Source organism: Miniopterus natalensis, chromosome 4 (genome assembly GCF_054644295.1).
Source record: "Miniopterus natalensis isolate mMinNat1 chromosome 4, mMinNat1.hap1, whole genome shotgun sequence".
NCBI lineage: Eukaryota > Metazoa > Chordata > Mammalia > Chiroptera > Miniopteridae > Miniopterus > Miniopterus natalensis.
Genome location: NC_142084.1, coordinates 24,379,153 through 24,392,891, shown reverse-complemented (window position 1 = coordinate 24,392,891; position 13,739 = coordinate 24,379,153). Strand labels below are relative to the sequence as shown.

The 13,739-nt window shown below is 40.3% G+C and overlaps 1 protein-coding gene and 2 pseudogenes across 1 annotated transcript in view; 1 reads left to right on the top strand and 2 right to left on the bottom strand.

Annotated features, from left to right (window-relative positions):
* Nucleotides 1-13,739, top strand: part of CHSY3 (chondroitin sulfate synthase 3) — a 242,683-nt gene that overhangs the window by 121,826 nt on the left and 107,118 nt on the right. The gene's annotated exons all lie outside the window — the stretch shown is intronic.
* Nucleotides 867-7,971, bottom strand: LOC107525031 (cytochrome c oxidase subunit 7B, mitochondrial pseudogene; annotated as a pseudogene).
* On the bottom strand, nucleotides 12,978-13,685 carry LOC107525032 (small nuclear ribonucleoprotein-associated protein B pseudogene; annotated as a pseudogene).

Below are 13,739 nucleotides of genomic sequence, written 5' to 3'. Positions count from 1 at the left end.
CAAGCCCTGTGCTATCTCTGCTTATAAGGGCACTAATCCTATCACGAGAGCCCCACCCTCATGACCTCATCTAACTCTAATTACCATCACGTTGTGGTTTAGTTCTTCAACATATAAATTTGAAGGGGACATAATTCAGTCTATTATGGCCAGAAAAGAGAAAACTTAAAGAGGTCAGTGCATTTGGAGCCTGAGGGACTGGGAGAACATTAATATTAATGATAGAAATAAGGAGATTTAAATGAGTCTTTTTAGATTAGGTGAGCTCAATCTTAGATATGTTCTCATTGTGTTAACTTTGAGGTGACCAAAAGCTGCGAAATAGACATGTTTAGTAACTCTGGAAAGTTAATCATGATTTATCTGTTTTACTCATTTTACCCAGCATTCATTGGGAATTCTAAATCTGGGAAGCTAAAACTTTCCTCAGTTTTGGGACATTTTGTTCTATTTACACGTTCTCTTGCTTTGTTCTTTTATTCTCTTTTTCTGAAAAGCCTAATGTCAAATGTTGGAATCAGTCCTCCACATCCTTTGACTCTTCTTTCACTCTGTATTTCATTCCTTGTCTCTTCCAATGTGTTCTTCAGCTGTGCCCATTCTCTTACTCAGCATGTCTTTTGAGATTTAAATGTCAATGATCCTTTTGTCATTTTTCTGGAAGCTAATTGATTCTTTCCTGTGGATGTTATAGCCTCTTATTTCCCTGATGATATTAAGTATACTTAATCTAAATTATTTTTGAAGGTTTCCAATGTACTTTATTTCTCCAATCATACTGTATTTTAATGAGTACACAGTGCTTTCACTTGGCATCAGTTATGAGCTGGTTTTGAAACAATTTATTATTATACCAGTTGGGATGATTACTGATCGTTCCATTCCTTTGGGTGACCCTGCCAACAGGGGACAGGTTCCACTCTGTTCCAATTTGTGTTGCTGTGTATGTCCATGTAGCAACAAAGAAAGTGGCTCCACTAGCTAATTCAGCATTACCTTATTTGTCGTGGAAATCAAGTGTCCATTTCTGGTGGATCTGCCTTGCCATTACTTTTTGAATGCTTTGACCTGAGAGACAACTTAGCGTGTTTTTGGCCAATGGAAACACCGTGAAGCTGAAAGACGGAACTGCAGCAATGGCAGCTATTGGTTGTTGGAATTTCATATCAAGCACCCTTGCAAAGAACCCTAATCTAAATTCTTGAGCAGTTTAGTCTGTTAACTTTGTTTCCATATATATTAATATTTATTACCTGTTTCTCATGATATTGGTTTTCCTCAAATGTCTGTGTGCTCACCCTTGTAATTGAGATTCCAAGTTAGCGCAAGAAAAAGTTTAGGAAAGTAATCAAGAGTAAGCGAAGTAGTCAAGAGTATGAGGTCCAGAGAGCCCCACTGCCTGAGATGTGATTAAAGACTTCATATTTCTATGTGTCAGTTTTTCACCAATAAATTAAAGGCAATTAGAGCTCCTATCCCACATGGTTTTTGTGAGATTTAAATGATTAAGATATGCAAAGCTAGCACACACCCCATCCCTATCACTCAATAAGCATTAAGTTTTAATGTTATGAGAACAATGAAGTGTTTAGTATTAATAAATATAGCTGTTAATATTATGTGACTACTGAAGTGGTTTTTTGTAGTCAGACTCATGACTGTGTGAGCAGTTAGGCTGTGTTATGGGGGGAGTATATTAGTAGTTGTCTTCTAGGTGTAGGGGCTTTCTGATCCCACAGATTGTAGTCAACCACCGGGGGCATTAACTGTTCCAAGGGGCCGGGTAGGGTCTGGAGATGTGGTTGGGAGCGCATGGCATCTCTTTCTCACTCCAAGTGTGTGTATGGAGGTAGAGGACTACCCAGCCACTCCAATCTCATGTCACTGCTTTTCACCCTGTGGGGCATGTGTCTCCTTGTGGGTCTGTATCTTCTGTCATTTGTAGAGATTTGTGACAAGAAGTGAAGTGCAGCCTGTGCTCTGACCCTCGTCTTGAGCAGATCCTCCATGATTGTTTCTAATGTAAGTTGGATAATACTGTTTGAAAAACTCTTGTGTTTTTGACACGCCCTCTTCTCTTCTCTCCCAGTAGGTCTTGGTATTTGCCCCTTGTCAAACTGGTCATTTTTAACTATGGATATGGTAATCTACAAAAGTATTATAAAGATAAGACCTTGGTTTCCATTCTGTAGTTTATAATATGTGGCTATAGTGTCTAAATATATCTGTTGTTATCACTGAGTATAGATTTTTCCTTGTACGCTGTGATTTTCACTAACAGATGTACAAAGAAGAGTTGGGAACAACTGGGAAATATCTTAAGTCCTTGGCTTTTTTTGTGCTGATGAAATATTAGAAGAGACATAGGAGTTTCTTCAGCTATTACTTAGAAGAGCTGTCTTACCTATTTTCATGGAATCAAATAATTTCTTTAGGGCACAAAATGAGAAGACACAGCTATCCTAGCAGTAGTCCTTTGTTCCCTTCACATCCCAAAGGATAGTTTGAATAGGACATTGGGAGCACAGCAGCACAGCCGCACACAGCCAGCACTGTGGTGAGAGTGGATTCAGTTTTCCAAGCTGGGTGCCAGTGAGGCCCCGGGCGTTTTAAAGAGATGATGCATGCGGTGCCTGAGCTCATGCAGGGTGACGGCAGCAGCAGCACTTTCATTCCTTCCCTGCAGAGCTGTCATTGGGCAACTGGTCACCTACACCAAGAAAGGACATAAGAGAAAAATGATGCCAGTAGAAAGATTTGGAAGGGTGATGAGATTTGATGTTGATTTTCTTTCTTTGAGCTCAAGAGTTAATGTTGCCTAGACTTTGGTGCTTATTAAGACTCTCCTTGGTAGGAGAGGGGAAAGTCTGCAATGCCCCATCTAAGGATTGAGGTTTGTGTGACATGCCTTGAAAACCTCATAGTGTAATTTCTTTCCTCTGTACAACCTAACTTCTCTGTGTTGGATTCGAGTCATTGACCCAGAAAGTATCTGATGGCATTGATTTGGCACTCAAACAAACTCTCTGACTCAGCTGGTTAAAGAAAGTTCTGGATCATCAGAAATGAAACTTAGAAAAAAACAACTAAAAAACTTGAGCAATTCATTTGACAGCTTAGTGTTCAGTTTGATTTAACAAGTGCTGCCTTTTGGTTAACATTCTGTTTGTTGTGGTTCCCGTCTTTGGGCTTTTCCCCCCCTTTCTTTTGCTTGAAGAGCTTTGACAGAGTTGGGTTGTAGCACTGTTCAAGAAAAAAAGGAAATTTCAGAATTTTCTTTGGAAGAAATAAAAGCAACTTCAAAAGGAGCTAGTGATGAATCTTCACTGATCTCAGTATAAAAGCAAACGATAAATGGAAGGTTGACTCTCATAATTTGTCTTTTTGTTTTACAGCTAGTTTCTACTTCAATAAAAAAAAAGAAAGAAACCAGCTCTGCACACCTATCGCATTTTCCTGAAGTGCATATCAGCCTTTATTTATAGCAGCATTATCACATAGAGCTGTACAGCTTAGTGATTTGGATTATGGGCCAAATCCTGGTCTAACTCCTATTGGTGTGTGGTCTAGGGCAAGATTCTTAACTACACTGTGACTCAATATCTTCATATATAAACTAGGAATAATAATTATATCTGCCTGATAGGATTCTTCAGAGGACCATATGAGTCAATACACAAAAAGCACATGGAACATTGCCTGCTGCCTACAAACACTATATATGTGTTTGCTATTAGTAATTCCTTCAAAGGAAACCACCTGAAATTATGGGGAGGCTTAAGTTCTTTGACTATATAAAATGACATTATTTCTGAAGCTGTTTGTAAAAAATATTGTGTGCATATGACATTATGTGTCATAAATTACTATTAAATAACTTCCCCAATCACTATTAGGTAATTAAACAATAATCGCTGTTACTGGTGTCATTGTTTTCTGAAATTAAAATATTTCTCTTTGCTTTGGATGGCTCCTTATAAAGAGTACAGAAAACAGAATGTGCTGCTTTTGGCAGAAAAATGTTATCAATAATCACATAATACTAATATTTGTCATTGATAGCATAGCTCATTAATATCATTACAGTTTATAGCTTTTTTTATTCACTTTTAGAGCTGATGGCAAAAAAATCACATTAAACTTTTGCATTTGTTGATTGACAATGCCTTTTAATGTAAGTAAAAAAAGACTTAACGGAATCGTCTATAATTCTTGGCTTGTTTTCTCTCTGTATCTTCTTCAGTGTTAACTCACTGTTGATGAAAATATTCATACCAAGATGTTTACTCAACCCCTCGAACTGAACATACTTCAAACTTAAGTCTTTATCATGTATGCTTGCTGCCCTCTTCTCTTACCCTCTCCCGAAACCTTCCCCTTATTCCGCCTAGGTTAGCATGTCACACACAGCACCTCCGCTCAACTTCTTGTCAGATGTACCCCTGTTTTTCTAATCACCCAATCCCAAAGACTTGGTCAGGTTTGATGCATAATTTCTCTTCATTTCATTCATTTTGGAGGCAACTAAATCATAGTGGATCTTCCTTTAAAATAGATCTCCTTTACATTCCTTCTTTCCACTACCTGTCATGACTCAAGATAAACTCCTCAATTTCTGATTTTATTCTTTCCACCCTACACTATATTTAATAACCTGTATTTGTTGATCAAGTTAGTTTTATCAAATCTAGAAGCAAGATGGTCATTGCTTTAAAAATGTGCATTGGTGTATTATCCTTTAGGTATGGGTAGGTGAAAATATACCTGTAATGATAAAGTCATATTATATCATAAAGTAATATTAGAAGAGGTTTAGATTAATTGGCTAAAAGTAATTGTCTGAGATGAGGTAGGTATTAATTTTCTCTTTATAGCTACTCTATTAGTTTCCTATGCAGTCATAAAATAGTCCACAAACTGGGCTTTAAAACAACTGAGACTTGCCCAGTCACGCGTGGTTTAGCGGTTGAGCATTTACCTAGGATTCAGGAGATTGCGGTTCGATTCCCAGTCAGGGCACATGCCCCGGTTTCAGGCTCGTTCTCCACCAGGGGGCGTGCAGGAGGCAGCCGATCAATGACAACTCTCATCACTGATGTTTCTCTCTCTCTCTCCCTCTCCCTTCCTCTCTCTGAAATTAATAAAGATATATTTTAAAAAACAAAAAACCCCCACAGAGACTTGTTCTCTCAAAGTTCTGGAGGCCAGATTTCCAAAATCAAGGCATGGGTAGGGCTGTGCTCCCTCTGGGGCTCTAGGAGAGAAGTGGCTCTTTGCCTCTTCTAGCTTTGGTTGTTGCCAGCTTCCTTGGCTTGTGGCCACATCTCTCTGCTTTATCTTCACGTGCTTTTCTTCTCTGTATGTTTTTTTCTGTGTGTATATTTTAAGGACACGGGTTAATTTTATGTGTCAACCTGACTAGGCTATGATGCTCAGCTGTTCACTCAGATGCTAGTCTAGATGTTTCTATGCAGGTATTTTGTAGATGTGATTAACATTTACAATCAGTAGACTTTAAGAAGATTATCATCAATAATGTAAATGGGCCTCTTGCAATTAGTTGGAGGCCTCAAAAGCAAAAGCTGAGGTTTCCTGAAGAAGGAATTCTGCCTCAGAAAGTCACATAAAAAAACCTACTTGAATTTCCAGCCTGCTGACTTGACCTACAAATTTGAGACTTAAGAATGTATTAACTGTTACCTCTACCCTGCTGTATGGATTTTGGATATGCTGGTCCCCACAATTGCATGAGCCAATTCCTTAAACTCTTTCAATAGATAGATAGATATAGATTTTACACAGGCATATAGATACTGTATCTTCAGCTGATTCTGTTTCACTGGAGAACTCTGACTAATGACTAGTACAGAACCCAACCAGATAATCAAGGGTGATCTCATCTCCAAATGCTTAACTTAGTTAATCTGCAAAGACCCTTTATCCAAGTAAGGTAACATTTATAAATTTCAGGAATTTGATGTGAATATCTTTTGGGGGCCATTTTTTGCCTACTTCAACTGCTGTGTAAATTAGGAAATCCTGGTTCTGATTTTAAGGGTACCACAGAATATGTTACCAAGGTTTCCAAGAAGTGAAAGAATTCTCAAAACCATTATGAACACAAAATTAATTTTATTCACATCAGAGAGTGAATGTGCAAACCAATGGAACTCATAAGAGAGAAGAATATTGTGAGATGAAAAAAAGCCTAGTGAATTGTAACCTTAAAACCCATGCATATAGTTCAATTTCTTAATTAGATTTAAAACCCAAGTCTCATTTAAAAGAAAGAGATGAAAGTAACTTATAAGGAAATTCATCTTTCTACCAACCAGAAACCTAATTTCTAAATATTAGGCCTAGAGGTTAGAACATACTATATTTATTTTATTAATTTGCATTTTTGCCAGTTTATAATTTTTCCAATGAATAAATTGGTCAGACTCTTTTACATATCAAACTGAAATAAATGATGACCATATTTTCAAGGTATGTGTTAACTTTCCTTTGCCTATCTAATTTTTTAAGCATGTTGAGAAAATACGTTGGTTTTTTTTCAGATAGGAATCAGTGCCCAAACAAAAAAGCAGATTTCATTTGAAGATAATTTTGCATTCAGTGGATAATAAATAGCTCCTGGATTTTGTTGAATGTGGCTTCTTTTAGCATTATTTTCTTTCTTGCATTTTAAAATCTCTTAAGATTCAACAGTTGAACTTGGTCTTCCATATTAAATGTTTGCATCTGTTTTCTTTTTCTTTGTGTATATGTAATGAGGACTTTTAAGGTCTCTCTTAGCAATTTTCAAATATGCAATATAGTATTATTAACTACAGTCACCATGCTGTCCATTACATCCCCAATGACTTAATTATTTTATAACTAGAAGTTTGGATGTTTTTGATTTTTATTTTCTCACCTCTATGAAACAGTATAAATTTTAAAGATTTTCTATAAAATTTCTAGAGTTAAAAAAAAAGAGGAATTGTAGGAGACTTGGCAAATGAACACAGAGATGTGCTAACAAAGACAGAAAAACTACTGTCTTGGCATTTGAGCTGGAGACAATTTCACATTTAAAAATATTTTCATTAGCAGCATATAAGCCGATAGATATTCCTAATAGTAGTACTGTGTTAGCAATCATTTTTAGGCACACATACACGATCAAAAATGTGCCAGGTGTTTTATACATATTATTTCCTGTCCCCATGCAGGCGTGTCTCATAGGTGTAAGGTCCGTTTTACATGGAGAATTGGGGCTGACAGAGAGGCTAAGGAATTTGTACGCAATTATCCAGTGGCTGAGCCGGGACTGGAGGTGAGGTCTATTTACTGCTCCAGTTCTTCCCCTGCCATCCGTTTTGTGTGTGGAATAAAGTGGGTGGTTTTGAAATGGCCTTTACTTGCTCTAGGCATGTTTCAGGAGCAAACCTACTTCTATGACACATGTTAAGAATATATAAAATAGTTCAAATAATTTTACTTTATTTGGGGAACAGATGAAAGTCTTGTCCGCTACTCATTGACTTCACATTTCACACAGTGAGTGTATGATGTTGATATCGGCGAATGCCTGAGTCTTCCTCTAGAATCAGATCTGAGAGAGCTCCCAAGGGCAACGGCTGCTCCCAGGATTCTTCCAAATTTTCAGGGTCTAGAAAGTTAAGTCCAAACAAAGTCATTTACCATGAGAAAAGATAAAAAGCTGGAAAGCTTACCAAACAATCATGCAGCATATGAAACACCGTTTTCTTTCCCTTCTTCTCATGCTGCCTTTGTGTTAAGTTTAAGGATGTGCCTCCCTGAGTAGCTGCCTGGAGGAATATTTATATTTTGAACAGTCAGGGATCCGTATATTCTACTTTGCATACATCGTTTTGCTTCTTCTTTTTACTTTGTGTGCAGTGATCTGCATGTGCTGTGAATAGAACTTGCTTTCTGGAACTCACTTACCTGAACGATGTCCATTGTTTTGCTTCTACTGAGTCAACAGATGAAAATGCCTGAGAACAACTAATTTGTTTAAAAATCTGTTGTTTTTTGTGATGCCTGTGTGGGTTTGCCTCTAATATATAAACTTAGTGTTTGTTACTTTGAAAGAATGAATTCACTTTGAAGGAAGATGGGCACTGTTGCTGGCCAACAACTTTGACGTTTAGAACTAACTGGCTTGTAAAAAGTCCCCACTTGCCAATGTTTGAAAATTCATTGAAGAATTAGTAGTAGCTCTCAGCTCTCTGTCTCATGCTTATAAAAACAAACAAACAAAAAACAAGCCATGGAGGACAGTGGCCCTTCCTCAGTTCCTTTCTGCAGACAATTCTGGTTACAGGGATCTTAAAGCTCTTTATGTAAAATGAAGTAGCTTATTGTGTGGAGCTCACTAAGGTCCATCCTGTATGTGCCTCTTCCCTGGGGCAGCTTTTTGTTCTTGGATGCATCTGAGAAATGGGTGGAGATCACAGAGGACCGAAGACTGTCCCTCACACCCTTACTGATTAGCTTAATAAGTCAAGAAAGGCTGATTAAGTGTAAGCTATCTCAGCTATCACTTTCACCACAGCATGAAAAGATCAGAGAAAGATGAACTTCTAGTCTGACATTTAATCCAATTTGTTAACATGTTCCAAAATTTATGGTCTCACATCATTATTTAATCACAGCTATTCTTCTGTGTTTCCAGTTTGGTGAGATTCCAGCTCACTAAACTGAAATGCCTGATTCACATGGGGTACCCTCCCTTGTCACGTTGGTTCAGGGCCCTTTATTTTCCTAATTCTAAACAATTTCCTTGTTCATTATGCTTTATATTATTCTAAGATCTCCCCAATGTGCTTTCAGTTGTGTTGCATTAATTCTCATTGTTCCCAAGCACATACTGGCTTCTACCATGGAAAATAAACCAAAAATTGGACACACCATGCCCTGAGACTAACAACACCAAATGTCAGGAATCTTTTCCCTCATTTCCCCATAATTCCTCAAACCAGCCTTTTCTACTTCTTCTGTCAGAGGTTCTGTTAATCATCACTTCCTTTTTAATACCCCTATTCATGTTTTTCTTTCTTTTATCATATTCTAAAGGACACATAGGTGATTATTGAGTTCTGTTCCTTTTGATTTCACACACAGCTCTGCTAGGTGTTATTCCAGAACACTCTAGGTATAATCTTTTGTTACCCCAAAATGATATAGCACATTATGGGGCCACAGAAACTGCTTGGTGAACCTTCCTCCTTTTGAATAATAAGAGAGCTAAGTAAGGAGCATGAGAGCTAGCTAAATCAACCATCCGCATGTCCTTGCTGTTTTCTCTGAACTGTTTATTGGTTCCCGTTTTCTTAATTTTGATACTATAAATGCCGTCCAACCTCAGGGTGTGAGCCATGTGGCTCTCTAGGGGAAGCGCATTTCAGGCAGAGGGAAGAGTCAGGGCAAAGGTGCTGACTTGTGCCTGGATAACTCTAAGAGTAACAGAAAGTTTAGTACGGTTAGTAGTAGGCAGGGGGCAGGGAGAGCGTTCAGGACGGCGTGCTGACAATACCGTGGTGGAGCAATGCAGGAAGCAGGCATCGCTCCCCCGTGGAGGACGCGCGATGGCTTGGATTAGGACGGCGGCAGCACACGGGGGAGAAGTGGCTGGATGCTGGGCATGTCTTAGCATCAGCAGGATTTGCTGATGAAGTGGACGTGGGGATGTGAGAGCAAGATAGGCGTCAGAGATGACTCCACGTATTTTGGCCTCACAACTTGAGACGAGAAGGTGGCGTGGAAGGCAGTTTTTTCTCTCCATTCAGCCGTGCCGGTAGAGAGTTGGGTGTATTTACAGATGTGTTTTCAAAAACTGAATGAGCCAGTCAGGTGAGTAGCAATAGATGTGGGTGCAGATTATTATGAAGATTATACTAAAAGACCATGGATTTTAAACTAAGTAAGGAGGGAAGTAAGGGCATAAGTAAAATAATGACCAGATCAATCAACTGTTGGCCCTCGAGGGGTTGAACAGCTGCGGTGGTACTGAAAGAGTTGGAATAATGATGATGGTGGTCACAGGATGGGTTAATGGAAATTGAGATTATGGGTTGCATTTATTGGAAGACAGAGAGTATGGCTTAAGAGAGAAGGGGTGAGGTAAAGTGGTGATGTTTTTATATTATTAGAAGTAAGAGGTTAAGGACTTGAGAAGCCAGAATATTGGGAGGTTGGGTTTTGTGGATGTTGATACTATAAAGAATTATGACGGAAGTGAAGACATTTACAGGAAACGGGTTAAATTTGTCGAGAACTGAGGGACAGTGGTCCAGGGTTGCCACAGTTGACTGTGACAAGGAGGGATCGTAGGTATAATTTGATGACAGGAAATTCAAAACTGGGTGTTTTTGCCCAGCCGGCATGGCTCAGCAGTTGAGCATCGACCTAGGATCCAGGAGATCTCATTTCGATTCCCGGTCAGGGCACATGCCGAGGTTTCAGGCTCCATCCCCAGCAGGGGCCATGCAGGAGGCAGCCGATCAATGACTCTCTCATCACTGATGTTTCTATCTTTCTCTTTCCTCTCCCTTCCTCTCTCTGAAATCAATAGACATATTTAAAAATATATATATATTTTTTAAAAGACAAAACTGGGTGTTTTGTGAAGGGGAGAAGGGGAATATGTGCAGTGGCAGTTAAGACACCTCCTGAACTTCTATACTTGATGGTACTGAGCTTTTAGGAGAGAAAATAGCCACTCGTCAAGAAGGCTCCAGCGAAAGTGGTGCCTTCCTGGCAGAGGGGTTAGAGCAAGGAGGTCAGAGCAGGAAGGCCAGAAGGATATGAATATGAATGATTATGGATGCTGCTGTATCTGCTTTTTTAACTCGATTTTGATATGAGTCATAGACTACATTTCATTCATCTTTGGATTCTAAGCATCTATTGTAATAAAGAATGGTTAAATGATTTAATGTTATATAGGTTCCCTAAAACATCTAGAACTTTTTAGAAAATATACTTGAGCCATAGTTTAGGTTTGTAAAAGTTTAACGCTTGTCAGTGTATAAATAACTGTCCCATTGAATAACAGTACTTGGCATATAAATGTCCAGGCAACTGTAAGCATTTATTGTGTGTAACTATTTAATACTTAACTTGCCAGCACCTCTTCTTACCCCTGCTTCAATGTGCCCTACTTTCATATTGAATTTAATTTCATTTGCAATTCTTTATTGGTTTTCCAGCAACAACTGTCATTATCATACACAGAGAATCACCAGTTCTGTTAATTAGCCCTATAATTGCGAGTGAAAGAATTGAATACACTTGAGTTTCCCATGAAAATTTAAAAATAAGATGAACATCCACTAATTGCCTATTTCACTTTCAGAAGATTTCATAATTACTGAAGCATCTCTCTGCTGCTTTGAATTGATGCCTCTGACTGTAAATTATGGTCCAGGTGCTCACAGGATGGGCTGTCTTCAGTTGTGCCAATTTCCTATTTGTCATTAGGAAAAGTGTGAGAGAAGTACTTTTCCTCTACAGCATGAAAGACTTTGTAACAAAATTTCTATTCCCTTTTCTAATATAAAGATCTTTGGGGATTTCACTTAACATCCCCAGGTGGGTATTTGGGAGGGAAATAGCAGGGCAAAAGGGATGCCAAGCAGAAAAGTCTGGATAGATAATAGGAAGCAAGATCACACCATAATATGTTTCCCTGCGGAGAGCACAGTCGTGAATAGTATGATCCTATGGAAACATTTTCTAGATGCATTCATCAGGCATGGTAGTATGTGATGTTTGCAGTCAATTTGTCGTCTGCCACTATCGGTGTGTAGCTCAAAGAGCTGATCTTTCACTTCAGGTAAGCTGATATAATGTATTAAAAATAACTAACACTTATTGATCACTCTCTGTGCCAGGTGCTGTGCTAAGCACTTTCTATGTATTATTTAATTGAATCTTCATAACAACACTATGAGGTGAGAACTATTATTAAATTCATTTTTCAGATAAAGAAACCGGAATCCAGAATGAACTTTCCTAAGGTCAGCGAGCTAGTAGGTGTCAGGACTGGCAGAGCTGGTGGTCATGTTACTGGACGGGGACCGGGCCCAGAGCAGGTTTGCTTCGGGCCGACCTATAGTGTGTGGGTTCTTGACTCCCTGCAGGAAAGATTTCACAGCAGGAGCTCAGGTGATTTTGAGAGTAGGTTTATTAAAGCTGGGGCAGTGAAATAAGGAAGGGCTTAGGAAAGAAAAAGGAACAGGAGAGAGCCTGCGTGGTGCTGCTTTGGCTCTTTAGAAATGTTAGAGGGACAGCTGTCAGCTCACTGGAGAGTCAGAGAAAAGGGGGCCTTGGGGATAGGTTCAGGGGCTTAACCTGGGACGAGCTGCCAGCTGCCTATTGCTCCATTGGTTGCAAGTCTTACGGGGTCCCTTAGAGTTTAGGAGATGCAGGCCTGTGGGGGAAGGAGAGAGGTAAAGGGAAAGGCAGAGGCGTGATCCCAGGAGGAAGAGCAAGACCTGGGTCCTTCACCTTGAGGGTTTTTAAAGGCTGGGAGTTTAGGGGAGGATCTCAATAGACTATTCATCAGCTTTTCTAGGTGTGCCCTTTCAGGATTGTGGTCTCCACTGATTGGGCAGTGCCAGGGCAGGATGCCATTATCTTTGCTGCTTTTTTGGGCCTGGAGCTGAAATGCAACTGAGGCCTAGATGTTATCTGTAGGGAGGAAAGGTCAGGAGTGTCTAAACTGCATGACCAGCAATATGTCAGGGGAGGAAAGCCACCCTGGGGTAAGGTCTGGTGCTAGTTTTGCCCGTTGCTAGGCACCTGGGACTTTCTTTTTTCTTTCTTTTTTCTTTTTTTTGCAGTTTCATTGCTCTGTGCATTTATTAGCGAATATTAATACAGCAAAGGGGACAGAATCTCACAAACACTCTACATAGTTTTACAAGACACATTGTAGGAAAAGAGTGACTAAGGACAATATCCTAGGGTGTTGATGGACAAATTCCTGGGGGAGGTGGGCCTCTGATCCCGGGTGGAGGGGATCTTATTCCTGGAGGAGGCATGCCTATCCGTGTCTGTCGATCAGGGGGAAGCCCAATTGGTGGGCCCATGGGTGATCTCATACCAGGTGGAGGAACCATAATGCCTGGAGGGGGGGTTGCCCGGCTCACAGGTGTGGGGGGAGTCCCCCAACCTGGTGGGTACCAAGTTAGCACTCCAGCAATGCTGGCGAAGGCCGCGACAGTACCTCGTCCTTGTGGAGTCATTACCTGCCGGGAGGGTCCCCGAACCCTTCGTACAGGGCCTGCTAATCCCCCAGGAGCCTGTGGAATTGGAACACCAGCTGGTACTCCCCTGCCAGCGGCCCTGCCAACCCTAGGGCCTCTTGCAGCTCCCGCAAGTGGTACTCGAGCAACGCCAGTATCTTTGGGGGGAGGTCCCTCCACAGTCATGGAAACCAAGTTCTCTCCACGCAGCAAAACCAGACCCAAGACCCGATTCTCTTCACGCTCTGGCTGCTTCGCATTCTTTGGCTTAATCGTCCTGAACTCCTCACAGTCACAGAGGATCAAGTTCATATGCCTGTCAAAAGCCTTAAAGGTGCCAATGAAGATCCGGCCATCCTGCAGGAGGCACCGCATCCTGTAGTTGATGTGCTGCAGCATCTTGCTGCTCTTTCCCACAGTCATGATTGCCGTTCCACCAAGTCCAATGTGCACAGTAAAGTTTCGGGATCCTTAAGA